Source organism: Vulpes lagopus, chromosome 10, assembly GCF_018345385.1.
Source record: "Vulpes lagopus strain Blue_001 chromosome 10, ASM1834538v1, whole genome shotgun sequence".
Lineage (NCBI taxonomy): Eukaryota > Metazoa > Chordata > Mammalia > Carnivora > Canidae > Vulpes > Vulpes lagopus.
In genome coordinates this window covers 93,347,023-93,370,040 of record NC_054833.1, presented here as the reverse complement: position 1 = coordinate 93,370,040, position 23,018 = coordinate 93,347,023, and the positions used below count along the sequence as shown (strand labels likewise).

General features: G+C 46.9%; 1 pseudogene; it reads right to left on the bottom strand.

Annotated features, from left to right (window-relative positions):
* Window positions 1-206: 206 nt before the first annotated feature.
* On the bottom strand, window positions 207-655 carry LOC121500953 (annotated as a pseudogene).
* Between the last annotated feature and the right edge of the window lie 22,363 nt (window positions 656-23,018).

The window sequence follows — 23,018 nt, the reverse complement described above, 5'->3', positions numbered from 1 at the left end:
TGTCACCACCCTCCCACCCCGACTGGAAGAAGAGCTGGTTGAGTGGATGCAGTAAAGCAGGTACGAACAATTTGAAGGGTTGGAACCAATATTAACTTCCAAAAGCAACTTCCATCTAAATATTTAAGTAAAAAAAATAGGGAGGAAAGGGGCAATGAGGGTTTCATATGGAACAAGATCCTCACTGTTATCAAATACATTCAATCCTAGCCACAGGCTCCCTTCATGCTATATGCACCTGTGTTCTCAGCCCCTCCCCCATGCTTCCAACTCAGCTCTCCCCTGGCCTGTTGGGCCTGCTGACGAAGGGGCACGTGGATCTTCTCTTGAACCCAGTCCTTGTTCATGAGGCTGATATGTCCGGGTATCAGCTCGGTGTGCACGGCTGAGGTCGGCCAGATAACCGATAAGATCAAACAACCGACTGATATCACGTGTGATAGAGGGGCTACTGGAGTCACATGTTCTTCATACATTTTACAAACACCTTCCATGAGTGCATTCACAGACTCCTAGTCAGCCTAAGTTCTGCCTCTGGCCTCTTGGTAGGCTGTACCCGCAAATTATGTGAGATGTCGCACCAGACTCTCTCACTGCAGCCCATGCCACCCCAGCACACGAGTTTAGCCCCAGCACTGCCTGCCGCTTCGGGCATTTTCATCCTCTGCCCTCAGGTACACACACATTTAGGGTTGTTGCATTTTCTTGATGAATTGACCTTCATCATCACATATTATCATTCCTCTTTATCTTTGATAATTTTCCTTGTTCTGAAACTATTTTATCTGATATTAATATAGCCACTCTAGCTAGCTTTCCTTCCTAGTATGAACAGCTTTATTGAAATTCATAAAATTCATTTAAACTATACAATTCAGTGTTGTTATTGTTGTTGTTTTAGTATATTCACAGGGTGTGAAAACATCACATAATCAATTTTGTGACACTTTGGTACCCCCAAAAGGAAGTCTGTACTCATTAGCAATCAATACCCATTTCCCTCCTGGTCCTCTCTGAGCCCTAAGCAACCACTAATCTACTTTCTGGCTCAATAAATTTATCAATTTTTGACACTTCATATAAATGAAACCTTGTAATTTTTTTTTGTGTGTGTATCTGACTTCTTTCACTTAGCATAATATTTTCAAGAGTCATCCATGTTATAGCAAGTGTCAGTATTTCATCACTTACTATGTCTGAATAATATTCCATGGTATGGACATATTTTATTTATCAGTCCATCAGTTGATGGACTTTTGGGTTGTTACCACTTTTTGCTTATTCTGAATAATAATGCTAGAAAAATGCATGTACAAGTTTTAGGTTTTCATTTTTTTTGGTTATATACCAAGAAATATGCTTGCTGGGTCATATGAGAACCCCGTGTTTAAACTTATGAGTAGCTTTTAATTTTTTTAAATTTTAATTTTTTAAAGATTTTATTTATTCATTCATGAGAGAGAGAGAGAGAGAGAGAGAGAGAGAAGCAGAGACACAGGCAGAGGGAGAAGCAGGCTCCATGCAGGGAGCCCGATGTGGGACTCGATCCTGAGTCTCCAGGATCACACCCTGGGCCAAAAGTGGTGCTAAACTGCTGAGCCACCTGGGCTGCCCAATTAGTAGCTTTTAAAAATCAGTTTTCATGATATATGTTTTTCCATCCACTTTTAACCTTTTTATGTCATATTTGATGTGGATTCTTTGTAGATAGCAATAGTTGGATATTTTAAAAATTCAGTCTGACAATCTCTGTCTTTTAATTCACATGTTTGACTATTTCCCTTTGACTATAGCAATTTGTTTTTTTTTTTTAAGATTTTATTTATTTATTCATAGAGACACACAGAGAGAATGAGAGGCAGAGACACAGGCAGAGGGAGAAGCAGGCTCCATGCAGAGAGCCTGATGTGGGACTCGATCCAGGGTCTCCAGGATCACGCCCTGGGCTGCAGGTGGTGCTAAACCGCTGCACCACCAGGGCTGCCCGACTATAGCAATTTGATTATGATATGTTGGGATGTGAATTTCTTTGGGTTTATCTTCTTTAGGATTGATTGTATTTCTTCAATCTGTGCCTTATGTCTTTCACCAAATTTGGGAAATTTTCTACCATTATTTCTTTGAATATTTTTTATGCAATGTTTTCTTTCTCCTGCCCTTCTGGGACTCTAGTGACATGAGTTGTAGACCTTTTGATATTTTCCCACAGTCCCCTCTGTCTCTGTTCATTTTTCAAAATCTTTTTCTCTCTATTATTCAAATAAAATCCTTTCTATTGATCTATCTTGAAACTCACTGATTCTTACTTCTACCATCTATTCTGCAATTGGGCTGTGATCTTTTAAATTTCTATGGTTGAAATTTTTACTTTTAAAGTTTGCAGGGGATCCCTGGGTGGCTCAGCGGTTTGGCGCCTGCCTTTGGCCCAGGGCATGATCCTGGAGTCCCCTGTCAGGCTTCCTGCATGGAGCCTGCTTCTCCTCTATCTGTGTCTCTGCCTCTCTCTCTCTATCTGTGTCTCTCATGAATAAATAAATAAAATCTTAAAAAAAAGTTTGCATTTGCTTCTTTTTTATGGCTTCTATTTCTTTGCTGAGAACTTCTGTCTTTACTCTGTTTTGAGCACTCTCCCTCATTTCATGAAGCATGGAAAGGCTGTAGTAATCCCAACATCTGGGTCATCTTGGCTTTGAGAGTTGTTGAGATTTTCTTGATTCTTTGTAGGTCAAAATTTTTGGATTAAATCATGTATATTTGGAATATTATTTATGAAACTCTGGTTCTTGCTAAATTCCTCTGGGGAACATTTCCTTTTCTGTTTTAGGAGGTTACCGATCTGGTTAAGTTCAGGCTGCAAAGTACTGACCTACCTTCTGTGGGCTGTGGTTCTGAGTCTGTTCAGTTTCGAAAGCCTCTATAGCATAAACCTTGTCACTCCACATGCACACTGCCCAGGGGCCAATCTGGGACTCGAGTAGCCGGCCACACTGTGGTTCACTTCTCAAAGCCTTCGCTGTGTGCACATATGCAACTTGGAGCGTGAGCATAGGGTTTTATCCACAGTTTTAAAGGATCAAAATCTTTCTCCAGAGCCTCCTCTCCTGAGGTCCCCTTTTCTTTATTAAAAAAAAAAAAAGATTTTATTTATTTGAGACTGAGAGAGAGAGAGAGCCTGAATGAGAAAGAGCACAAGTGTGGGTGTGTATGGGAAAAGCAGAGGGAGAAGCAGACTCCCCGCTGAGCAGGGAGCCTGATGTGGGGCTTGATCCCAGGATCCCAGAATCATGACCTGAGCTGAAGGCAGATGCTTAACTGACTGAGCCACCCATGTGCCCTGAGGTCCCCTTTTCTGTCTGGAAAGATGGGGGTTAGCCTTCCTGTACTATTGCATAGTTCTGGCCTCAGGGTAAAGCAGAAAAAGGCAAGAGAAAGACTTTGGACTGCCAGGAGCCTCCTTCCTGGCACCTCTGTGATGGGGGATACTTTGGGGGCAGGAGCAGGATGGTGAAAAGGAAAGAACAGGAAGGGGGTCTTCCATATGATCTGTTCCTCAGGAACCCCCTTTCCCATTCTCAGGGCAGAAAGAGAATATTTCTCTTGGAGAATTTCCTACCCACATCCACTCTATAGTTCCAGGATTTGGGCTTTCCTATGGTAAAGTCTGGAACTAATAAGGGGAAACTCTCAGGAAGCTCATCACCCTATCAGTTGTTGTTTGAATTTTTATCTCTCCCCCATCCCCGAATCCACCTGCTGTTATTGACTCATTGGGGTTCTCACATAGTAGCTCCAAAGATCTGTTCAGGGTTTGGTTGTGCTGAGATGGAGGAAGGATTGGGTGTTTTCTGGTCCAGGGTCTGAGGAAATATGTGAATATCCAAACTGCATGCATAACAAGGCAGGAAAAGATGGACCAGGGAAAAATTAAGAATGCAGAAATGACCTCACATATCAAATGAAGACTGTCAAGGGGAGCATCTTAAGTCATTGGGGGCAAGTAAGATTTTGAGATAACTGGCTGGTCATTTGGGTGTAAAAAGTGGGATCCAGGGGCAGCCCGGGTGGCTCAGTCATTTAGTGCCGCCTTCAGCCCAGGGCCTGATCCTGGAGACCTGGGATCGACTCCCACGTTGGGCTCCCTGCATGGAGTATGCTTCTCCCTCTGCCTGTGTCTCTGCCTCTCTCTCTCTCTCTCTGTCTCTCATTAATGAATAAATAAAATCTAAAATAAAATGTGGGACCCACATCCAACTTCTTATATCAAAATAAATTTAGGAGGGAATTAAATATTTAAATGTGAAACACGGGCACAGAACTACTCGAGGAGAACTAGGGTGAATGTTTTATAATCCTGGGGTGGAGGACTCTTTTATGAACATGACATGAAATCTGGAAGCACTAATCCAAACCTTCATAGATCCGATTCCCCGAGGATCAAAAAGCTTTGTACAGGAAAGTAAAACAAATAACATTAATAAAGTGAAAAGACAAACTGAGAAGGCATGTTTGTAGTACGTAACAAAGGTATATATTTTTAAAAACCTACAAATTAATAAAGAGCAAGGTAAAAGTGAGAAAGGAAATGAGCAAGGAACTCAAATATGAGCACATAAAACTGCCTATAATTACAGTTTGTGAAAAATGGTATATTTTGCCCACCTCACTACTGCTCAGGAGTTGCAAATAATAGTAGCAAGATACCTTCTGCTCATCAGATTGGCACATGGCAAGGCAGTGTGGCAATGGCCTGTGTAGGTCAGGGTTCAGGGTAATGGGGACCCTCATGCACCATTGTCAGCAACATAAAACGTCCACAGCTCCTCTGGAGGGCAATTTGGGGGAAATGTTCAAAAAAATTCAAGTGCATATTCTTCCACACAGTAACCAAGATCTAGACACTTCTGGAAGGTAGCTGGACATGCTCACAAAGTCTAATGGGCAAGGATGACCATACAACATTGTTTAATGTAGGGAAAAATTGGAAGTAACTGAAATGTTTGATATGGGAGGTGGAGCTGGTTAAATAAACTATGGTTTATCCACACCCTGAGATATCAGCCAGCCTCTGAAAAGGACCCTTTAGTAGGAAGTAATTGCCACAAATTTTGTTGAGTAAGAAAAGAACAATTATTTTATTTATGTGAATGTAATCTTATCCATCCACCCACCCATCCATCCATCCATCCATCTTCTAACCTAGCTAGTCTACATCCTTTAGAATAGCAAGGGGTTTGGGAAAATGTCAAACAAGTGTTGGTGGTATTTTTATTGGGTGTTGAATTTTGGGGAAATTATTTTTCCTTATGTTTTTCTACACTGTGGAAAATTCCTACATCTTTTATCTGTATGAAAAGTGAAACCAATTTTAATAGGGGGCTACTCTCTAAAATAAATTGATGGTGGACAGCAGGGAAACAAAAGAGTCAGCAAATAAAAAAAAAGAGTCAGCAAATAAAAACAAGCAATTTATAGAATTGCATGGAAATTGATCTTTATGTCCTTTCTCCACTCCCCCCCCCCCAAATTTTTTTAAGTTTTTTTTTTTTAAAGTAATCTGTATACCTGACCTGAGGCTCAAACTCACGACCCCAAGATCAAGAGTCCCAGGTTCCACCAACTGAACCAGCCTGGCATCTCTCCTCAAATTTTATTATCTATCTATCTATCTATCTATCTATCTATCTATCTATCTATCTATCATCTATCAGAAAATGCTAACTTTTAATTCTCCTACAGAAGACAAAATATATTTACATACGATTTTTTTTTTTGCATGAGTTCAAGGAAACAGCAATTTCATTTTCCCCTCATCCTACACTCCTTGGTTAGCTGCTGACTCAACAAGTCAGTATTGGAAAGTTTTCATTTTCATAAGGTTAATATTTATCACTTAAAGAGTGCAGCTCATCCATTTTTCCCTATTGCTGAGAATGTCTTTAAACCTTTTTATTGTGGTAAAATATACATGACATAAAAGATCCCCTTTTGGCCATCGTGCAGCATCCAGCTTGGTGGCATTCAGCACACTCACACTGCCATGCAGCCGTCCCCACCATCCGTTTCTAGAACTTTCTGTGCTTCCCAACCTGAGGCTCTGTCCCCATGAAACAGCAGCTACCCTCCTCTCCCCCGGCCCTTGTAACTGCCCTCTGCTTTCCCAATCTACAGATTTGCCTATGGTGTATTCCTTGTCCATGTGGACTCAGACAGCACTTGTCCTTCTGTGTCCAGTTTCTTCCTAGTGTCATGTCCTTGTGGCTCATCCATGTTGTGGCATGAATCAGACTTTCATTCTTTTTTAAGGCTGAATGATATTCCATTGGAGGGTAGACCACATTTTGTTTGTATGCTCATCTATTGACGGATGTTTGCATTGTTTTTGCTTTTGGCTGTTGTGCATAGTGCTGTCGTGAACACGCACATACAGATCGATTATCAATGTTTAAAAGGCATAAACCAGGCAGCCCCCGTGGCGCAGCAGTTTAGCGCCGCCTGCAGCCTGAGGTGTGATCCTGGAGACCCAGGATCCGGTCCCACGTTGGGCTCCCTGCATGGAGCCTGCTTATGTCTCTGCCTCTGTGTGTGTGTGTGTGTGTCTATGAATAAATAAATAAAATCTTAAAAAAATAAAAGACATAAACCCAAGAAAGATGCAGTGTACGAGGGAGCAGAGGAGCAAGGGGCTGGTTGGAGGTCCCCAGCTCCCCTTTTCAGTTCTAAGCAGAAGACGAGATTCAGACATGCACACTCAGAGTTAGCCATCTGAGAGGCTGGCAGGGCAAACTGTGGAATAAAAACTAAAACAAGCAAAGGCTTGATGGCAAAGCTAAGCTTTTGAAATGAAAGAATTTTGGTTCATTTCCAGCACAAGAAAAATTATAACCTGTGCGTCGAGACTTTGGGAACTTGAGTGGAGCATTTTACTTTTTCCCGACCCACAGTCACCCCTGTTGGGTCTTGTGACTCAGAAGGAAGCACATTCTCCAGGGTCAGGCTCAGCCTATCCTGGGATGTGCAGGAAGGAGCCTAGTTCCTTGCTGGAGCCACAGTCCATGTCAGCGAGGTCAGCATCTTTAGAGCAAGATTTTTTGAGAAGTAACGGAGAGTGTCACATGTTTTTACCAAAAACAAGTATAGAATGGATTTCAAAACATGACCCTGGAGATTTCCCCACCAACACCATTCAGCCTCCCTCGACCTACACCTCCAGAAGCAATCCCAAGGAGGTCTTCTGGGGGGTAGTGTGCGCAGCAGATCTTGGCATCCTTGATGACAGGCTCGGCAATTATAATAACAGCCCTACAGAAAGGGGAATTTGGAACCTGCCATTCTCAACACAATGAACACTGGATTGTAAATGGATTAAATTTTTCTAAGAGGGAGTACAAATGGAATATGAGTTGAAGGAGGACACCAATAGAGTGTAAAATGTGGCAGGGCAAGATGGATGAACAATAAATAATTATGAAGGACCAAGCCACATCCTTAGCTCCTCACTTCCAGAATGGTTGCAAGTACCCCTCATTTCTCCTGGTGTCAAGGATGACCCCTGGCCCCCAACCCCCTGCAGGACTGGCCTTTGGAGCGGGTGTGTGTGTGGGGACCTACATGCTGCTGTCTTCAATACTTGGCTGGAGCACAGGATGCTGCTGCCCTTTCTGTGCCCACAGTGAGCCCACAGGAGGATGTGCCCCTTCTGGTGGCCAGAGGGATCTTGGGGGGAACTTACTAAAGTAAACTGTGGCTAATATAAGGCATTTATAAAAATTGATCACGTTGTGGGGATCATGAACTTTCTTTTCTTATAGCCTCCGATAACCCAGAGAAGGAGCCCCAGGACCCCAGATGTCCCTAACGACTGCACTACTGCTCATGGGGGTGATCCAGGTTTCTGGGCTGATCAGAGACAGTTCCTAGGGCAGAATGTTGAGGGGAATGAGAGGTCTCTCAGTACTCCAAAATACTTCCCTGAAGCCCATCAGCCTGTGCTTTTGTCCCCGCCTGAAGCCTTTGTTTGGTTTAGGATGTTCAGCCTCTGCTGAAAATGCAGACATCATGGTGGTTTGGGAGGGCAGTCCCCTGGGCAGTAGGACACAGTCTTTGGCTCTGACAACCTTGATGCCCATCCCGGCCCTGCCCCCTCGCCCTCAGACACTGACCACTGTACTCCTGTGAAGTGCAGCACAGCGGTGAGGGTCAGGCAGGGCAGTGCACAGGCCGGCGCACCTGCCCGGTGAACTGCAACGTGACCCTCAAGCCTGATTTAAAATTTTCTAGAAGCTACATTAAAGAGGTAAAAAGAAAGAGATGAAACTAATTTTAATAATATTGTTCATTTTGCTCAATAGATCCATGTGATCAATATAAAAGTTATTAAAGAGATAGTTCACATTCTTTTTTCTTATACAGAGTCTCCAAAACATGGTGTATTTTATACCTACGGGGCATCTCCATTCATAGCAACCACATCTCCAGTGCTCAAGGGCCACACATGGCTGGAGGCTGCTCTACTGCACTGGGCAGCAGTGGGGAGAGCCCAGTAGCAGGTGCTGGAGGCTCTGTCCGCTGCTTTCTCTCTCCATGACTTTTCAGGGGCCAGTGGCCATCACTGGCACACTTCTGATGGCACAGGGGTTGTGTCAGCTTCCTACTGCTGTGCCACAGGCTGCCACAGACTTGTGGCTTCTGGCAACAGCTGTTTGTCGTCTCCCAGTTCTGTGGGTCCAACATCCATGTGGACTCAGCCAGGTCCTCCACTCGGGCCCTCAGAGGCTGCCCTCATAGGGTCAGCTGGGTGACACTCTTCCCCCTGCAGCTCGACTGGAGAGACCCTGCCTCCAAGCTCACTTGGGATCTTGGCAGAATTCAGTTGCTTGTGGTCGAGGGACTGAGGTTCTCTGTTTCCTTGCTGGATGACATCTGGGGACCAGTCTTCGCTCCTAGAGGCCACCCACATCCCTACTATGGTCTCCATGTGGCCCCTCATGCTTGGATTCTGACTTCCCCCTCTGCTATCAGCTGGGGAAAACTCAGCTTTTAAGGGGCTCATGTGATTAGATTCGACTCACTGGATAATCTTCCTTTTGGTTCACTCGAAGTCATCTGATCAGTAGTCTTAACTACAAAATCCCTTTTGTCGCTTAATATATATAATCAGGGCATGACTTCCCATCGCCTGCACAGCCCTGGGGATTAGAGCAGGAAATCCTGGAGGGCCATTTCCAGGTGTTGTCTGCCCCATTACTAAAGTAGAGGTGGATGGAAGCATGGGGCTCAGTCAGTGGCAGGCTGGGTCGCCCTGCTTCCCTGGCTGGGACGCCCCAGCAAGGTTGGCACCTGCCAAGGTGGAGGCCATGGCTCTCTGGAGGTGGGGCAAGGGAGGTGCTAAAGGGGGTGAAGGGATCTGTAAATTGCACATGGTGGTCTGATCTAGAGCTGATTCTGGGAGATCTCTATTTTTCTCTCCATGAATAATCTCAAGCGTTTGACCAAGGGCAACTGGTGGCTGGTTTTCCCACCAAGTCTCAGGGAACTTGATTGGATCAGGGGACATTGTGACCTGATGCTAGCTAATACTTTTAGTCCTTTTGGGTTTCTGAGATTGAACGCAGTGGTGATTTTGGGGTAAGATTATCTTAAATGTTTTGGAAGTAAAAGTGGTATTTGTTGAAAGACTGGTCATCATAGTCTATTTTCCTCCAGTTAGGAGGACTGGATCCCATTGTGAGCTGAGCAGATTTGCTGCAGGCCCAGCTTGAGTCTGAGCAGACCCTGTGTTGGAGAACCAGCTGGGCCCCTTGGAAAGCCTCCCCCATGAACTGAGCATGCTGGGATGCTGTCGTGCCCCAAACAAGCCAGCTGAGGGGAGGACGTGTCACAGAGGCGTTTTGTGTTCCTTTATTCCAATAAAAGTCATTGTTCGAGGGGCACCTGGGTGGCTCAGTGTTGAGCATCTGCCTTTGGCACAGGCTGTGATCCTGGGGTCCTGGGATTGAGTCCTGCATCAGACTCCCCACAGGGAGCCTGCTTCTGTCTCTGACTATGTCTCTGTCTCTCTCTGTGTGTCTCTCATGAATACATAAACAAAACCTTAAAAAAAAAAAAGAAAGAAAGAAGTCATCATTTGAGGCTTCACATTTCATATTGTGAAACTGCCAAAAACTGGATGACTGAAAACAACAGAAACTTGTTCTTTCACACTCCTGGAGGCCTGAAGCCTGAAATCAAAGTGTCGGCAGACTTTGGAGAACTCACTCTGTGTCTGTCTCCAGGCTTCCAGTGTCTGCTGGCGACCCTGGGTGTCCCTTGCTTGGGCTGTTGTTACTCAGATTTCTGCCTCTGTCTGTCTGAGGCCTCTCCCTAACTGCCCATGTCCTCTCTTCTTATAAGGATACCTTAAATCTCAGATAATCTCATCTTGAGATCCGTAATTTAGTTACAACCACAAAGACTCCTTTTCCAAATAAGGTCACATTCCCTGGTCCTGGGTCTTGAGGTGTGGATGTACCTCTTTGGAGGAGTCACCGTTCAACTCACTGTGCAATCCATGACACAAAAAAGGTTAAGGACCCTGTGCTCTTCCTAGACGATTACTGATCTCTGTTGTCAAAACTTTCGTGATTTTTGCTGCTATACTGTGCTTGCATTCCTGACTCACAACCTGAAAATACTCATGCTTCCCCATGCTCCCCATCCCCTCCTTAAAAAGCTTCTGAACAGTATCAAGTTACAGTGAGCACTGACAAGTGCCTCTTTTTCCTTCTTTACTCTCAAAAATGGTCTAATCAGGAAACCACTGGATGGAGATGACTTGAGATCTCCCCCATGTACGTTCTACAGCGTGACACTTGCTAAATGCCTCTTTGCCAGGAGGAAACTCCCACTGTGTTTGGGATGGTGCGTCTCAGCTTCGGGGTAGGTCTCAAGTTTGACACCCACATCCCCTGCCCACTGCCACTTCTCCTGAGACACTAGAAACCACTGCAGGGTCAGGGCTGGCTGGGTGCCCTGTCCTTTACAAACCACTTTCTCCCACATGACTCCCTGTGGCAATGGCACTGGTTCTCCTCCAGCTCACATGGCCCATGCCTCCTCTCTTTTGCTCTCGGCTTAAATGTCACCTGCCTGGCCACCCTTTCTGCCCCGAGGTCCCTTGCATTTTCTCTTCTCTTTTTCTTCCTTTGTCCTTTCCTGACGATGTCTGCGCTGTGAGGTGACAGGCAACCTCAATGCCTTTGAATGACATAATTTTTAAATTTCCTCCAGTCAAAACCAGAAGAGAGAAGTGGAAAACGCTGGGTGAAAACCATGTCGTTCAACTGCCTGGGACACTGGTGCACAGTGAAATTTTGGTGATTTTAGTTTGAACGTTCCATGATCATTTTTCTGAAATCGCACAGGAGCTAAAACTTGACCTTGATCCTGAGCTGGAAACTTTTCTATTCCCGGGACCTACCACTGCTGTTCTGTGCCAGTTTCTGCTCATTTCTTCATCTCAACTTAGAACGCATGTGCCATCAAACCCACCATTTTAAAGCTCCCAGTTCTGTGGATTTCAGTTCATTGGCAAAGTTGGCCCAAGTGACATCTGGGATGTTTGGCTATTGCAGAGACACACAGTTCAAAAACACTGTTTCCCAGTGTGGGATTTGTGTATAGTGTTTATTACGGTATTGAAACTACATTAAAAAAAAAATCGAGGCTCTACACAACGAGAGTTCTGTGCGTAGAGTCTGGTTTGGGGCTAGGTACGTGTGTGAGGGATGGGACGGTGGCAGAGACTCTGCCCTGCTGGACAGCTGGGGGAAGCTGTGAGCCAGGAAAGGAGAACTGCTCTCTGGAAACCCCCAGGTTCACAGTCAGGGAGACCAGCCACCCACGGAAAACTTTTCCAAATGACACAATGAATTATTTTCTCCTGTGGCCAACCTGAGCTGAAGATGGCCATAGAGGCGCGCCACATCATGGCCCTCCCAGGGGCCACCTGCATCCCAGCACATCACTTGGGTTTGGGTGCAGAAAGCCCACCTCCGCACAGCTCCCACCCCTACCCCACTCGTTGCTCCCTCTCCTGTCTGTAACCTGGATGCGAGTCCTCTGTGACCACCACTGTCCCCTGGGCACTCTCGACAAGCCCATGATCCACTTTGCTCCTTAGACTCTCGAGGCAACACACTGTCCAAGAGAGGAAGCCACACTCTCTGCCTCTTCAGGGGCCCTAGCATGATGTTTTCTCCCACTTGGGTCTTTTCTCCCTCTACTTGTAACAAGGCTTTCTTGACCTTTTAAGGCGTCTTTCAAGTGTGGCTTCCTCCATGAAATCTTTCTTGATTAATCGTTCCAGTTGGGGTGAAAGCAGGTAAGCCCTACTGCCTTCACATCAGAGAAAGGGGTTTTCTCCTCCTGTTTGCTGGCTGAGTGATCCCTTGTGCTTTGCTGTATCTGGGTTTCTGCATGTGGCCGGTGGGGGTGTTGGCATTCAGCCTGCCCCTTGCCTCACCTCCTGCCTCCCCAGACCACCTAGGAGCTCCAGCAAGCAGCCTGGGATAAAGAGCTTCATCCACTTTAGCAGAGTGGGCTGCATGTGTGCATTGGTATCTCTCCTCTGAACTCCCACGTGATGGCACCACCCATGTCCTAACCATATATGTGTTTTGCTTTGAATATAGTGATTGTGTACCTGTCCACTCATCCATGCGAGAGAGGCCTTAGGCTTCCTGAGAGAAGAGATTATGGTCACTCTTCTTTATTCCTCTTGATTGTTCAGTCTCTAGTACATGCATACATTTCCTAAACACATTGAAAAGTGAGTCCTGGATCAAGGAGCAATGCCAAATTCCCTCCCTGTCCTTGCTGTGCCTTCTCTGCATTCCCGTGTGAGCACACTGATTCTTGCCTGACCCCTGTCTTCCAGCCTGGTTCCCATCTCTGCATTAGTCCTTGGGATTTCTGCTACTAGCGTGTGCTGTTCTGGCTGCTGGCTCTCACTCCCAGATGCCTCCTTGGTCATGTGTCACATTTCCACATGTATAGGGCATTTCTGGGCTGATCCCATGGCTCCGTGGTTTTCGCTCTGTACCTCGGTTGCCCCCACAGTCCCTCCATCCTGGCTGCTCTATGACAGGACTGGACATTGGGCAGGGCAAACCCTCAGTATCATCGGGCAACACTGTCTTGACTCTTCTCTGTGATGTTGTGTTTTCCAATCCATGAACATAGTATAGTCTCTATTCAGTCATGTTCTCCTTGTCAGTTCCAATAACAGGGCACTTTCTAGTTCATAGTTGGTCACCTCTTACTGTGTCCTCACGTGGCAGAGGGGTGAGGGTTATCTCTGGAGCCTTTCATATGGGCACTAACCCCACTCACGGAGGCTCTATCCTCAAGACCTAACCATCCCCAAAGGCTCCACCTCCTAATCCCATCATATTGGGAGGCAGGCTTCAACGTACTCATACATTCAAGGAAGTTCAAGTGTTGAGACAGTAAACAACCCAAACCAAGCAGCAATGAGGAGGTAAACACAAGAGGACTATCTGTAGGGGAAAGAAATCTAGCACCTACTGCTTGAGATGGCAGTATACCTATTTAGTACTGGGGAATCTCAGCACACACCAGCAGCACATGCTATCTCTCCAGAGTCCTACATCTTGGGATGAAATGGGTTTTCCATTTACTCACACTTAAGAAAGAGTCCCTGGAAATTATTTTATGAAGAGATAGTCCCAAACACTCAGGGGCCCTGAGAGCAGCCCCAAGACTTGGGGACAAGTAGAAGAGGGTGTGTGCAGCTCCAGAGGCTTGGTGTGAACTTGTGTGACCCTCACACAAATGTGGCCTTCACACCTACTCCAGGAGCAGAGGGGAAGCGGGTGTTGTTTGCACATATCTCTATCTTGGCTCACAGGCGATGATGCGTTTCTTTACATGAGTAGGTGATGGGGGTGCAAACAAAGAACTCAGAGCAAGGAGAAGGCCGTCAGGAAGGAAATGACTAACTTGTAAAGAAATTTCAGCCATTTGTATCCTCTCCCAAATGTCACCCCACCAAGTTCCTAGTTGGCATGCTTTGCAGTTGTAGCCTGGCTCTGCTGGGAGAAAGGAGGCCTGCAGGTCTGGAGGAAACTGGAGCAGCTGGCTGGTTGAACCCTTTACTCTTCCAGAAGGGGAGACAGAGGCTTGATTCTAGCAGTATTCGATGGAGTCTTTAGGGTTTCTGGATATATAATACCATGACACCTGCAAATAGTGACAGTTTTACTTCTTCCTTTCCAATTTGGATGACTTTCTTTCTTTCTATTTTTGTTTATTTGTTTGTTTCTTCTGAATTGCCCTAGCTGGGATACCGAGCTAAATCTACCTAGAACTCCTCCCTCCAGCCCCAGTTGTACCTACGTCCCTGAGCAAAGTAACATGGAGGAGTGGGGAGACCTTTGGGCTTTAAGCCTCCCTGAGCCTCACCATATCCATCTGTCAAATGGTGCAATCATACCTGTGCCATTGTTTGGAGAACCAAGGGAGAAGGCCTGAGAGTGAGTGTTTTGTAAAAACAGAAAGCAAACTGCAGATTGCAGTGACTGCTGCCAGTTTCACTCGGGTCGTCACACCATCGAGCCCTTCCTCTTCACTTTTGGGGTGGAGTTCTGTAATGCGGGGTGAGGGTCCCTGTTCTGCACCTTGGCCTTGGGAACCAGCTCTGGCTTAACTCTTCATTGCATTCTTCCTTTGTTGCCAGTTGTATGGCACATTACAGACAACCATGTGATTATGGCATAACAGCTTATGACCCGGGGTGAATCTAACTGCCTCAGGTGATGAAATACTCACCAAACACCTGTCAGTGACAGTGAAGTTGAACTGGAATCACAATCTTTATTTATTTATGTATGCATGCATGTATGTATGTAAGTTCTACCCCCAGTGTGGGGCTTGAACTCATGACCCCGAGATCAAGAGTCTCCTGCTTTCTCAGCTGAGCACCCCTGGAATCACGACCATAAACTTGCAAGGGCCCTGGGCATTTAGGATTAAGTAGTGCTCTCCCAATGACATAGGAGCACTTCCCACCAAAGCCTGCCACAGCCAAGGATGCCCCTGTTCCCTCCATGTTCCAGGGGAGAGGCACCTGCCCCCTCCCCTGCACCGGGCACGTCATCCCACGTTCAGAGGGATTTGGAAAGCACAGTCCATCCTTCCGTGGAGCGAAGTGAGCACAGGAGCAACACACAACCCCACGTGCCGCAGGAGTCCAAAAGGAAGGCTGTCGACACACGGGGACTGTGGTGAGGTCTTCGGTCCCATTTCAGGACCAGTGTGAAGATGGGGTTCTGGCACACTGTCTTAAATGTCTCTTTGAATCCTCAGAGCCCATGGCTCTATTTAGAGATAAATAATTGCTGTCATGTTATTTTTTTTTCCTGTGTTTATGCTGTACTTTTATCAGAGTTGTCTGTTGCAAGTCAGCAAAGGTAACTTGAAGATGGGGATGGATAAACTTATTCTGGATTATTTAACATTGTTGGCTGAGCACACAGGGTCCTGACCCCACCCCAAATGCCCTGTGTTACTTATGTACGTTAAAATTTAAAGACATTCATCTATGCTACATGTCAGAATTGATAGCTTAGGAAACCAGTATTTCCTAACAATGGCCCCAAATGTTAAAGTACTTTTGGTCTGTGCTTAGAACCTTTTTACTCCAAAAAACTGTTCTTTTTCAGGACTGTTTCAAGCTCTTTTGCTAGTAATCAGTACGAATATAAAGTGTGTATTTGAAAGGCAAAAAAAAAAAAAATTGAATTACCTCATGCAGTTCTTTAAAGTTTTATTTATTTATTTATTTATTTATTTATTTATAAGATTTTATTTATTTATTCATGAAAGACACACACACATACAGAGGCAGAGACACAGGCAGAGGGAGAAGCAGGCTCCATGCAGGGAGCCTGACTCGGGACTTGATCCTGGGAAGCTGGGATCACGATCTGAGCCAAAGGCAGACACTCAACCACTGAGCTACCCAGGCGTCCCTTATTTAAAGTTTTATATACTTTGCTTCCCACCCTTCCTTTGGAGGATGGTTATGAATTAGGTACTTGGCGCATTGCAAGGATTGAATAAAAATCAGATAAGTGAATCAATGATGCATTTAAAAATAATGAATTTTAGTATGTGAACAGAGACTTATCCCAGATTTTTAGTTGTCATCCTTCCAGGGTAAAGAGATCAATCGAGGGCAACATTAGTGATGTAGTTTTTGGAATGTTGGTGAGGTTGGTGCGATCTAGAGCCAAAAGCCAAGGAAAAATTCTTGAGATATCTTTGGTGCAAAATGGTGGTTTTCTTAAAGCCTGGGGACCAGAGCCAGCGGCAGAAGGAGCTGCCGCCCCAGGATTGTGAGGAACAACTGATCATATACTTTGGGGTTGGGGGAAATAAAGAAAAGAGAAGCTCCCAAAGGATTTTCATATGCTAAAGGAGACTCCAAGGATACTGGAGACCTGGCCATGGTCGGCTAAGGTGGTTTTTCCCTCAAGCCAGGCATTCACATGAAGACAGGAGCTCCCTGGAGGAACCTTATTCCGCCTGCCTCAAGTATTTGTCAATGGGCTGTGGGTTATAAGGATATTTAATTTTATCTACATTTCCTTCTGTCTTTGTTTCCCACATCGTTAGCAACCAGCAAATAACCATCTAATCCACCTTAAACAAATAGAGCTATTGATTCAGTGACAAGAGAAGCTGCATGAAAGGACATGGGGTCAAAGTTTACATTTCTAGCGCAAAGAAGTTTTATCCAGTTTCCTTCTAGAGGCTCTGGAATCAGCCTTGATTTACCACCTGAAGGAAATCCCCCCTTTCCTTGGAAGACAGCCTCTTCCATGAGAAAACTGAGCACTTGTGCACACACACATACACGCATGTGCATACATGCTCACACGCACACACACCCTGACAAACTGTGGCCATTTATTCTGTGTTGTGTCAACTGAACCCAATGAATCGGTCTGTCCCTTATCTGCCTGGATAAACTGCCAACTTTCAAGCAGTGGTTGGCTTTCTCAGGAGGATCCCTCACTTCCTGCACCTGCCATCCAGCACCGCCCCTGCACACAGCCCAGTCTTCCTTCTGATCTCCAGAGAGGATATTGCTTGAGCCAACAGCCCTGTCGCTTGCCCTCAGGTGGTCAGTTGTCCTTTGCCGCTGTATTCATTTTTTGTACGAACCCTGGGTACGGCAGGATGGATTTTCCGTATGTGCACACCTGCATATGTACCGCCCAGGTCAAGATGCAGAACATTCCAGCCCCAGGAAGGCTCCCCAGTGACTCAGCCCAGTCAATTCCTTCTCATACCCCCAGTCCCAGCCCCCAGAGGGAACCTCCGCTCCCACCTCTGTTGCCTTAGTATTGCCTGTTCCTAAGCTCGGACAAATGAAAGCAGATTCTCGGCTCTTCTGTTGCCCTGGCGTTTCTCCCTCAGCACTACGTCTGCGAGCTTCACCCTCGCTGTGGGCTGCAGTGATGCTTCGTTCTTTCTCACTATTACCTAGTATTTCATCGCCTAGTATTTCGTGCCTCGAGCATGGTTGGTATTCGGGCTGCTTCCAGGCCAAGGTTGGGGTTATTCTGAATACAGCTACAATTGAGCTTCTTGTATGTGGGTTTTAGAGGATGTGTTCCCTGCCCGCATTTCCCCTGGGGACATATTTAGGAGTGGAAGCTCTGAGCATAGCATAAGCATAGGTTCAATCTATGTTTTCCAAAGTGATTTACCAATTTGTACTCCTGGCAGCAGTGTGTGAACGTTCTCGTCATTCCACACCTTTCCCAACATTTGGTATCATTTTAACCATTTTTAACCAATTTTAACCATTCTGAATTTTAACCATTCTGGTGGTGTCTTATTGTGTTTGTTTTTAAGATTTTATTTACTCTGGAGAGTGAGAGAGTGAGCGCATGAGCAGGGCAGAGGGAGAGGGAGGAACAGACCCCCCACCCCCCTCGCTGAGCAAGGAGTGGGACGCTGGGCTTGATCCCAGGACCCCAGGATCCTGATCTGAGCCGAAGGCAGACACTTAGCCAGCTGAGCCACCCAGGGCCCCCTTACTGTGGTTTTGAATTTGCATTTCCCCGACTGATGATTTGGATCCCCCTAATTGTGTGCTTTCTGGCTATCTGGTTAGTGCAGTGCTTGTGTCTTTTGGTAGACACTAGTATGGAAACTCAGAGTGTGAATGTGACTTCATACTTTAAGGAACCTTAATTTCGATAGTCTTAGAAGGAAGGAGGACTGATTCAAATGCACCGTTTGTTTCACGCCCACATAAACCACTTCAGTGACTTGAAAGGTCTCTCTCAAAGCTGATCAGCTCGGTGCAATTAAGTCACGTTTCTTTCAGAAAGCCTGAGCACTCGGCCGGGCTCCAGGACATTGCAACGTGGTGCCTAAAGCCCGCACTGGAGGTTAAGTCGGGCAATCCGCAGGTACGGGGCCCACATCCATGGGAGTAGAGACGTGTTCTGTGACAGCCGAGCGGATTCTGACAAAGCACCAACTCACCTGTTCCCGAGTAGGGGGCAACTCCACGCTAGCCGTTGTGCCTACCCCGTTTCTTCGAAAATGGCCCGTGGTATCTGGTGGCACAGAAGGTCCAGGCGGTCCGTGGCCCCTGCCGGGGGTGGAGATGGAATCTGTTTTTTTCTTTCTGGTGCATAGGACTTCTTTTCATTTCGCGTATAAGTCATTTCTTGAAAATGGGTGTGGTGAGCTTCTCCCAACGTGCTGGGGTCTCTTCACGCTGCCTGATAACCAACATAAACTCCTAATTTTAGTGAAGTCCGGTGCATCTCGCTTTTCTTTTGTGGCTTTTGCTTTCTCCGCCCTGCTTTAAGGGATCTTTGCCTGCCTCACCTCACTGTTTTCTTTCAGCTGATGTCCTGTCCTGCCTGTGCCGCGTTTCTGACCCGTGGCCTGCCCTGGCCCCCGCCGCCCCCCCCCGCCCATGCACCCCGTGTTCTCTGAAGCCTTTCTTATCTCTCCACCCAGATGAACGCTCTGGGGACTGCAGGTCACTCACTATGTCCTGTTCCTCTGCCTGTTTATCCGGTGTTCTCTGGCTGCCCATTCACAGCTTCAGCAGCCGTACCATTGCTTGCAATCAGCCACCTTTTCTCTGATGTGGTGTTGCCACTCTCGGAGGAAAGCAATTATATCATTAACATGGATGTGGTCTGAAGCAGAAAACTCAATTTAGAGTCAGTGTGACATCTCAAACGGGATTGATTCTGTGGCCATTTGTTGGTTTCGTGAAAATATGCAATCAGGAAAAAAAAATCCCAAACTGTACATGTTTCCTTTGCCCAGAGCTGTACTTGGAAGGCACTGGAGTCAAGCCTGGGAGGACAGAGACTTAGTGGTGCACCCCGGGATCCACATGGCTGACAGATGTAGCCAGCAGGCACCACGGGGCGTGGGCAATCCACAGAGCAGGGAAAACCGAGAACTTTCAAGCCGAAAAGAGCTTAAAAAGCTTCCAATCCGCCTACGTTTTTTGCATCTGGTGAAGTCAGCAGGGCCTCATGGCTGGGAGGGGCCCTTGTTCCCAGGTGGACTGATCCCCATGGAGGTGCTGGCACTCAGAGAGAGGCCCCAGGGGAAGCTTGCATCCCGCCTGCCTCCACTCCTACGGTCCAGTGAATGCTGGGCCCTTGGGAAGCAGGAGAAAACACAACTCACCTTAGTTAGCAAGTAAACACAGTAGGCCAATAGCAGGTGGATACAGCCATAGTGGCAGCGTGTGGCAGCTTCTGCGAGTCAACAAACACCTCAGAATGAGGAGCATGTGCACAAGGGAGTTAATGCAGCAGGCCTGAGAGCATGGTCCCCAGGAGGGCCTCCTGGTGAGGTCAGCCCTCAGCTGGCATCTGGGAACTTGGATTCAGGGAGGGTCCCCCACTCGCAGGGCTGATAAGAGGGGCTCCTGGTGCTGACACTGTGCAAACAATGTGGTGGTTGCAGAACACCTGCTTTCCTCCAGGGACTCTGGGATTTGGGTCTGTGCCAGGGAGAGGAGAGTGCTCATGTGACTGACCCCCAGGAAAACTCTGACTGCCACATCCCTGGCGAGCCTCCCTAGTGGACACCACTTCCCAGGTGTTGTCACAATGTGCTGCTGGGGAACAGAGTGTGTCCTGTGTGGCCCGTGAGAGAGGGCTCAGGAAGCTGGTGCACGTTCCCCCCAACTTTGCCTGTGTGCCTGTCCCTTTGCTGATCTTGCTTTGGGCCATGAGTACGACTCTATGGTGAGCTCATGAGTCCTTTTAGAGGATTACTGAAACTCACACGTGTCTACATATGGCACCCCTAAATCAGTGCTGTGCTAAGTAGTGGTGCTAAACCAGAAAAAGGTCTTATGCTTTATCTTAGGGAGAATCCAGTGAAATCATTCATCGAGGTGAACATCAAGTCCCAAATGATGCCGTAAAGATTTCAGTGTGGCCAGAGTCCATGTGTTTAAAATGAGGGTCAAAGGCTGGGGTAAGGAAAGAAAAATAGGCTTGAGTTGGGTCTTAAGGATGGTGTGGCAGGCAGGACACTGGCCCCAAAGACAACTTTATCCTAACTGGTGGTGCTAGAAACTCATCACTTTACATGGCAAAGAGAAATTACAGTTGCAGGTGGAATTGAAGTCGCTAATGAGCTGTCCTGGATTATGCAGGTGGGAGATGTTATCACAGGGTATTTATCAGATATGACAGAAGGATGTCTCAGTTTGCTCAGGCTGCAGTGAAAGAGTATGTATGCTGGGTTGCTTATAAAGAGCACAGGTTCGTCTCTTGAGGCTCTGGAGGCTGGAAATCCAAGATTAAGGATGCTGGCAGACGTTGCTTCCTTGACAGCTGCCTCCAGAGGTGGAGGGAGCTCCCGGAGTCCCCCCTGCAGGGGCAGCACTCCCGCTTAGGAGAGCTCCGCCACCGCGGCCAGATCGCCTCCCGAAGGCTTCATCTCCTAGTGCCCTCCTCTAGCATGGTTAGGGTTTCAACATAGGAATTCCGGGGGGAGCATACACATTCGATCTCTTGCAAGGGAGGCAGAAGAGATGTGATGTGGAGACTGGCCATCGGGGCTTTCAGACAGAGCGAAGGGCCCTAAGGCCAAGAACACGTCTGGAAGAGGCCGAAAGACAAAGGAACAGAGCTCCACGGACTCTTCCATCTTAGCCCCGTGCCACCCAGCTCGGCTTTCTGACCTGAAGAACTGAAAGATGAGGTGTTACAGCAGCCTTAGGAAGTGAATAGAGAATTGCAGGGTTTCTATTTTTGGTGAATGAAGAAGAGTAGCAAGCTAGGATTCACTCATCAGAAGCCCTGGGTGCCACCACCTGTGGGTTTCCAGGCCAGGAGGCAGAATCCCACCCCCTCCCACCCACAGGTGACTCTGGCTTCTCTAAGAGGGAGTCTACCCTGTCCTCCCAGCATCCACCTTTCCAGGCTCTCTTGAACACCCCTCCCTAAGCCTGGCTTGGAAGGTGCGAAGGAGAGGTGGACTGGAAAAAGAAAGGTTCCTCCCTGAGAAATCTCTTCTCAGGTTCCCTTACAGAGTCCCCAGCTTCCCCGGTGCCCTTGTGGTCCCAGGCAGTCCTCGCTAATCCTAAGAGGCAGGAATACTAGGCTGAACCATACAAAACAGCCCCTTCTGTGGGGAGAAAATAGCTGAATATTGGCGATTTCAAATAATTTCACATAATATTATCATCAACGGCACTGTACAGATGAGGAAACCAAAAGTCTGGAAGGTCAAGTCATTTGCTCGAGGCCACACATTTGGTGAGCCAGGAATGTGGATCTGAACTGAGGGCCCACCTCGCAATGTGCTGCTCTGACCACGGTGGCAGGCTGCCATCCATCAGATTGGGAGGGTGTGGTTTTCAGATGCCAGGATGAGCATCTGGACATGCTGGGAAGTCACAGGGAAACCCTTGTAGGGGGAGAGGCTGCAGCGGGGGGAGGGGGGCCGGGGGGGCAGCAAGGAGGACACACAGGGACGTGGTATGGAGGATGAGGCGTAGGCTGCTGTGGAGATGCAGGTGAACTGTACCCGGATTACGAGGTGCTGGCAGGTCACTGGAGAGGAAGGAATGATCAGAGACACTTTTGATTTTTGGGTCTCCTGTCCTTGGCATCAGATCTAGCCCATAGCAGTTGCTCTATAAATCCTCATTAAATAAGAACAGAACTAAACAGATAAGGTTAGAAATTGTTCCCAGGCAGTGAAGAATCACCACGTTGAAAGTAGGGGGTTTCAGGAGCAGCTGCGGTGCAAGCTGGTATATGGTGAACAGCTCCTGTAATGCATATAGTGACACCTACTGCCAGTAATACGTGCTCTGACAGTTCCAGGGCTGACTTCTCTATATTTGGGTGCTCCTTTCTTGATCTAACTGGAACGCTGAGTGGAAATTTGAGCACACGTCTTTGTGTAGTGGGCAGGTAGGTTAGTAATCTGGGCAGGCTGAAGGGGCACATTTCTGAAAAGATATGAGTATAAACACGCACACAGACTCTTTAAAGAATTTCTGAGTTCTGCAAGCTTGTCCCACATCATAACAAACATATCAAGATACTCCCATGTTATCTAAATACTCTCAAAGAATTTGAGCTTTGAAAAAATAGTTTTCATTTGAAATTATTTGGCGACAGGGAACTCATTTAATTTATGATTGCTATGACTTCCTGGCAATCATGGTATTAGGAAATTCTTACCAAGTGATTTCTAACTTACATGTGGTTTTCAAGTACAATGAAATGTTTATCAGTAAATAAATTACAATTTGAAGTTGGCACGTTACGTTTGGGGGACTTTTCTTCAAACATTTATTGATTTCAAGCTTGCAGGGGAACCCTGGGTGTCTCATCGGTTGGGCCCCTGCCTTTGGCCCAGGGCATGATCCTGGAGTACCAGGATCGAGTCCCACATTGGGCTCCCTGCATGGAGCCTGCTTCTCCCTCTGCCTGTGT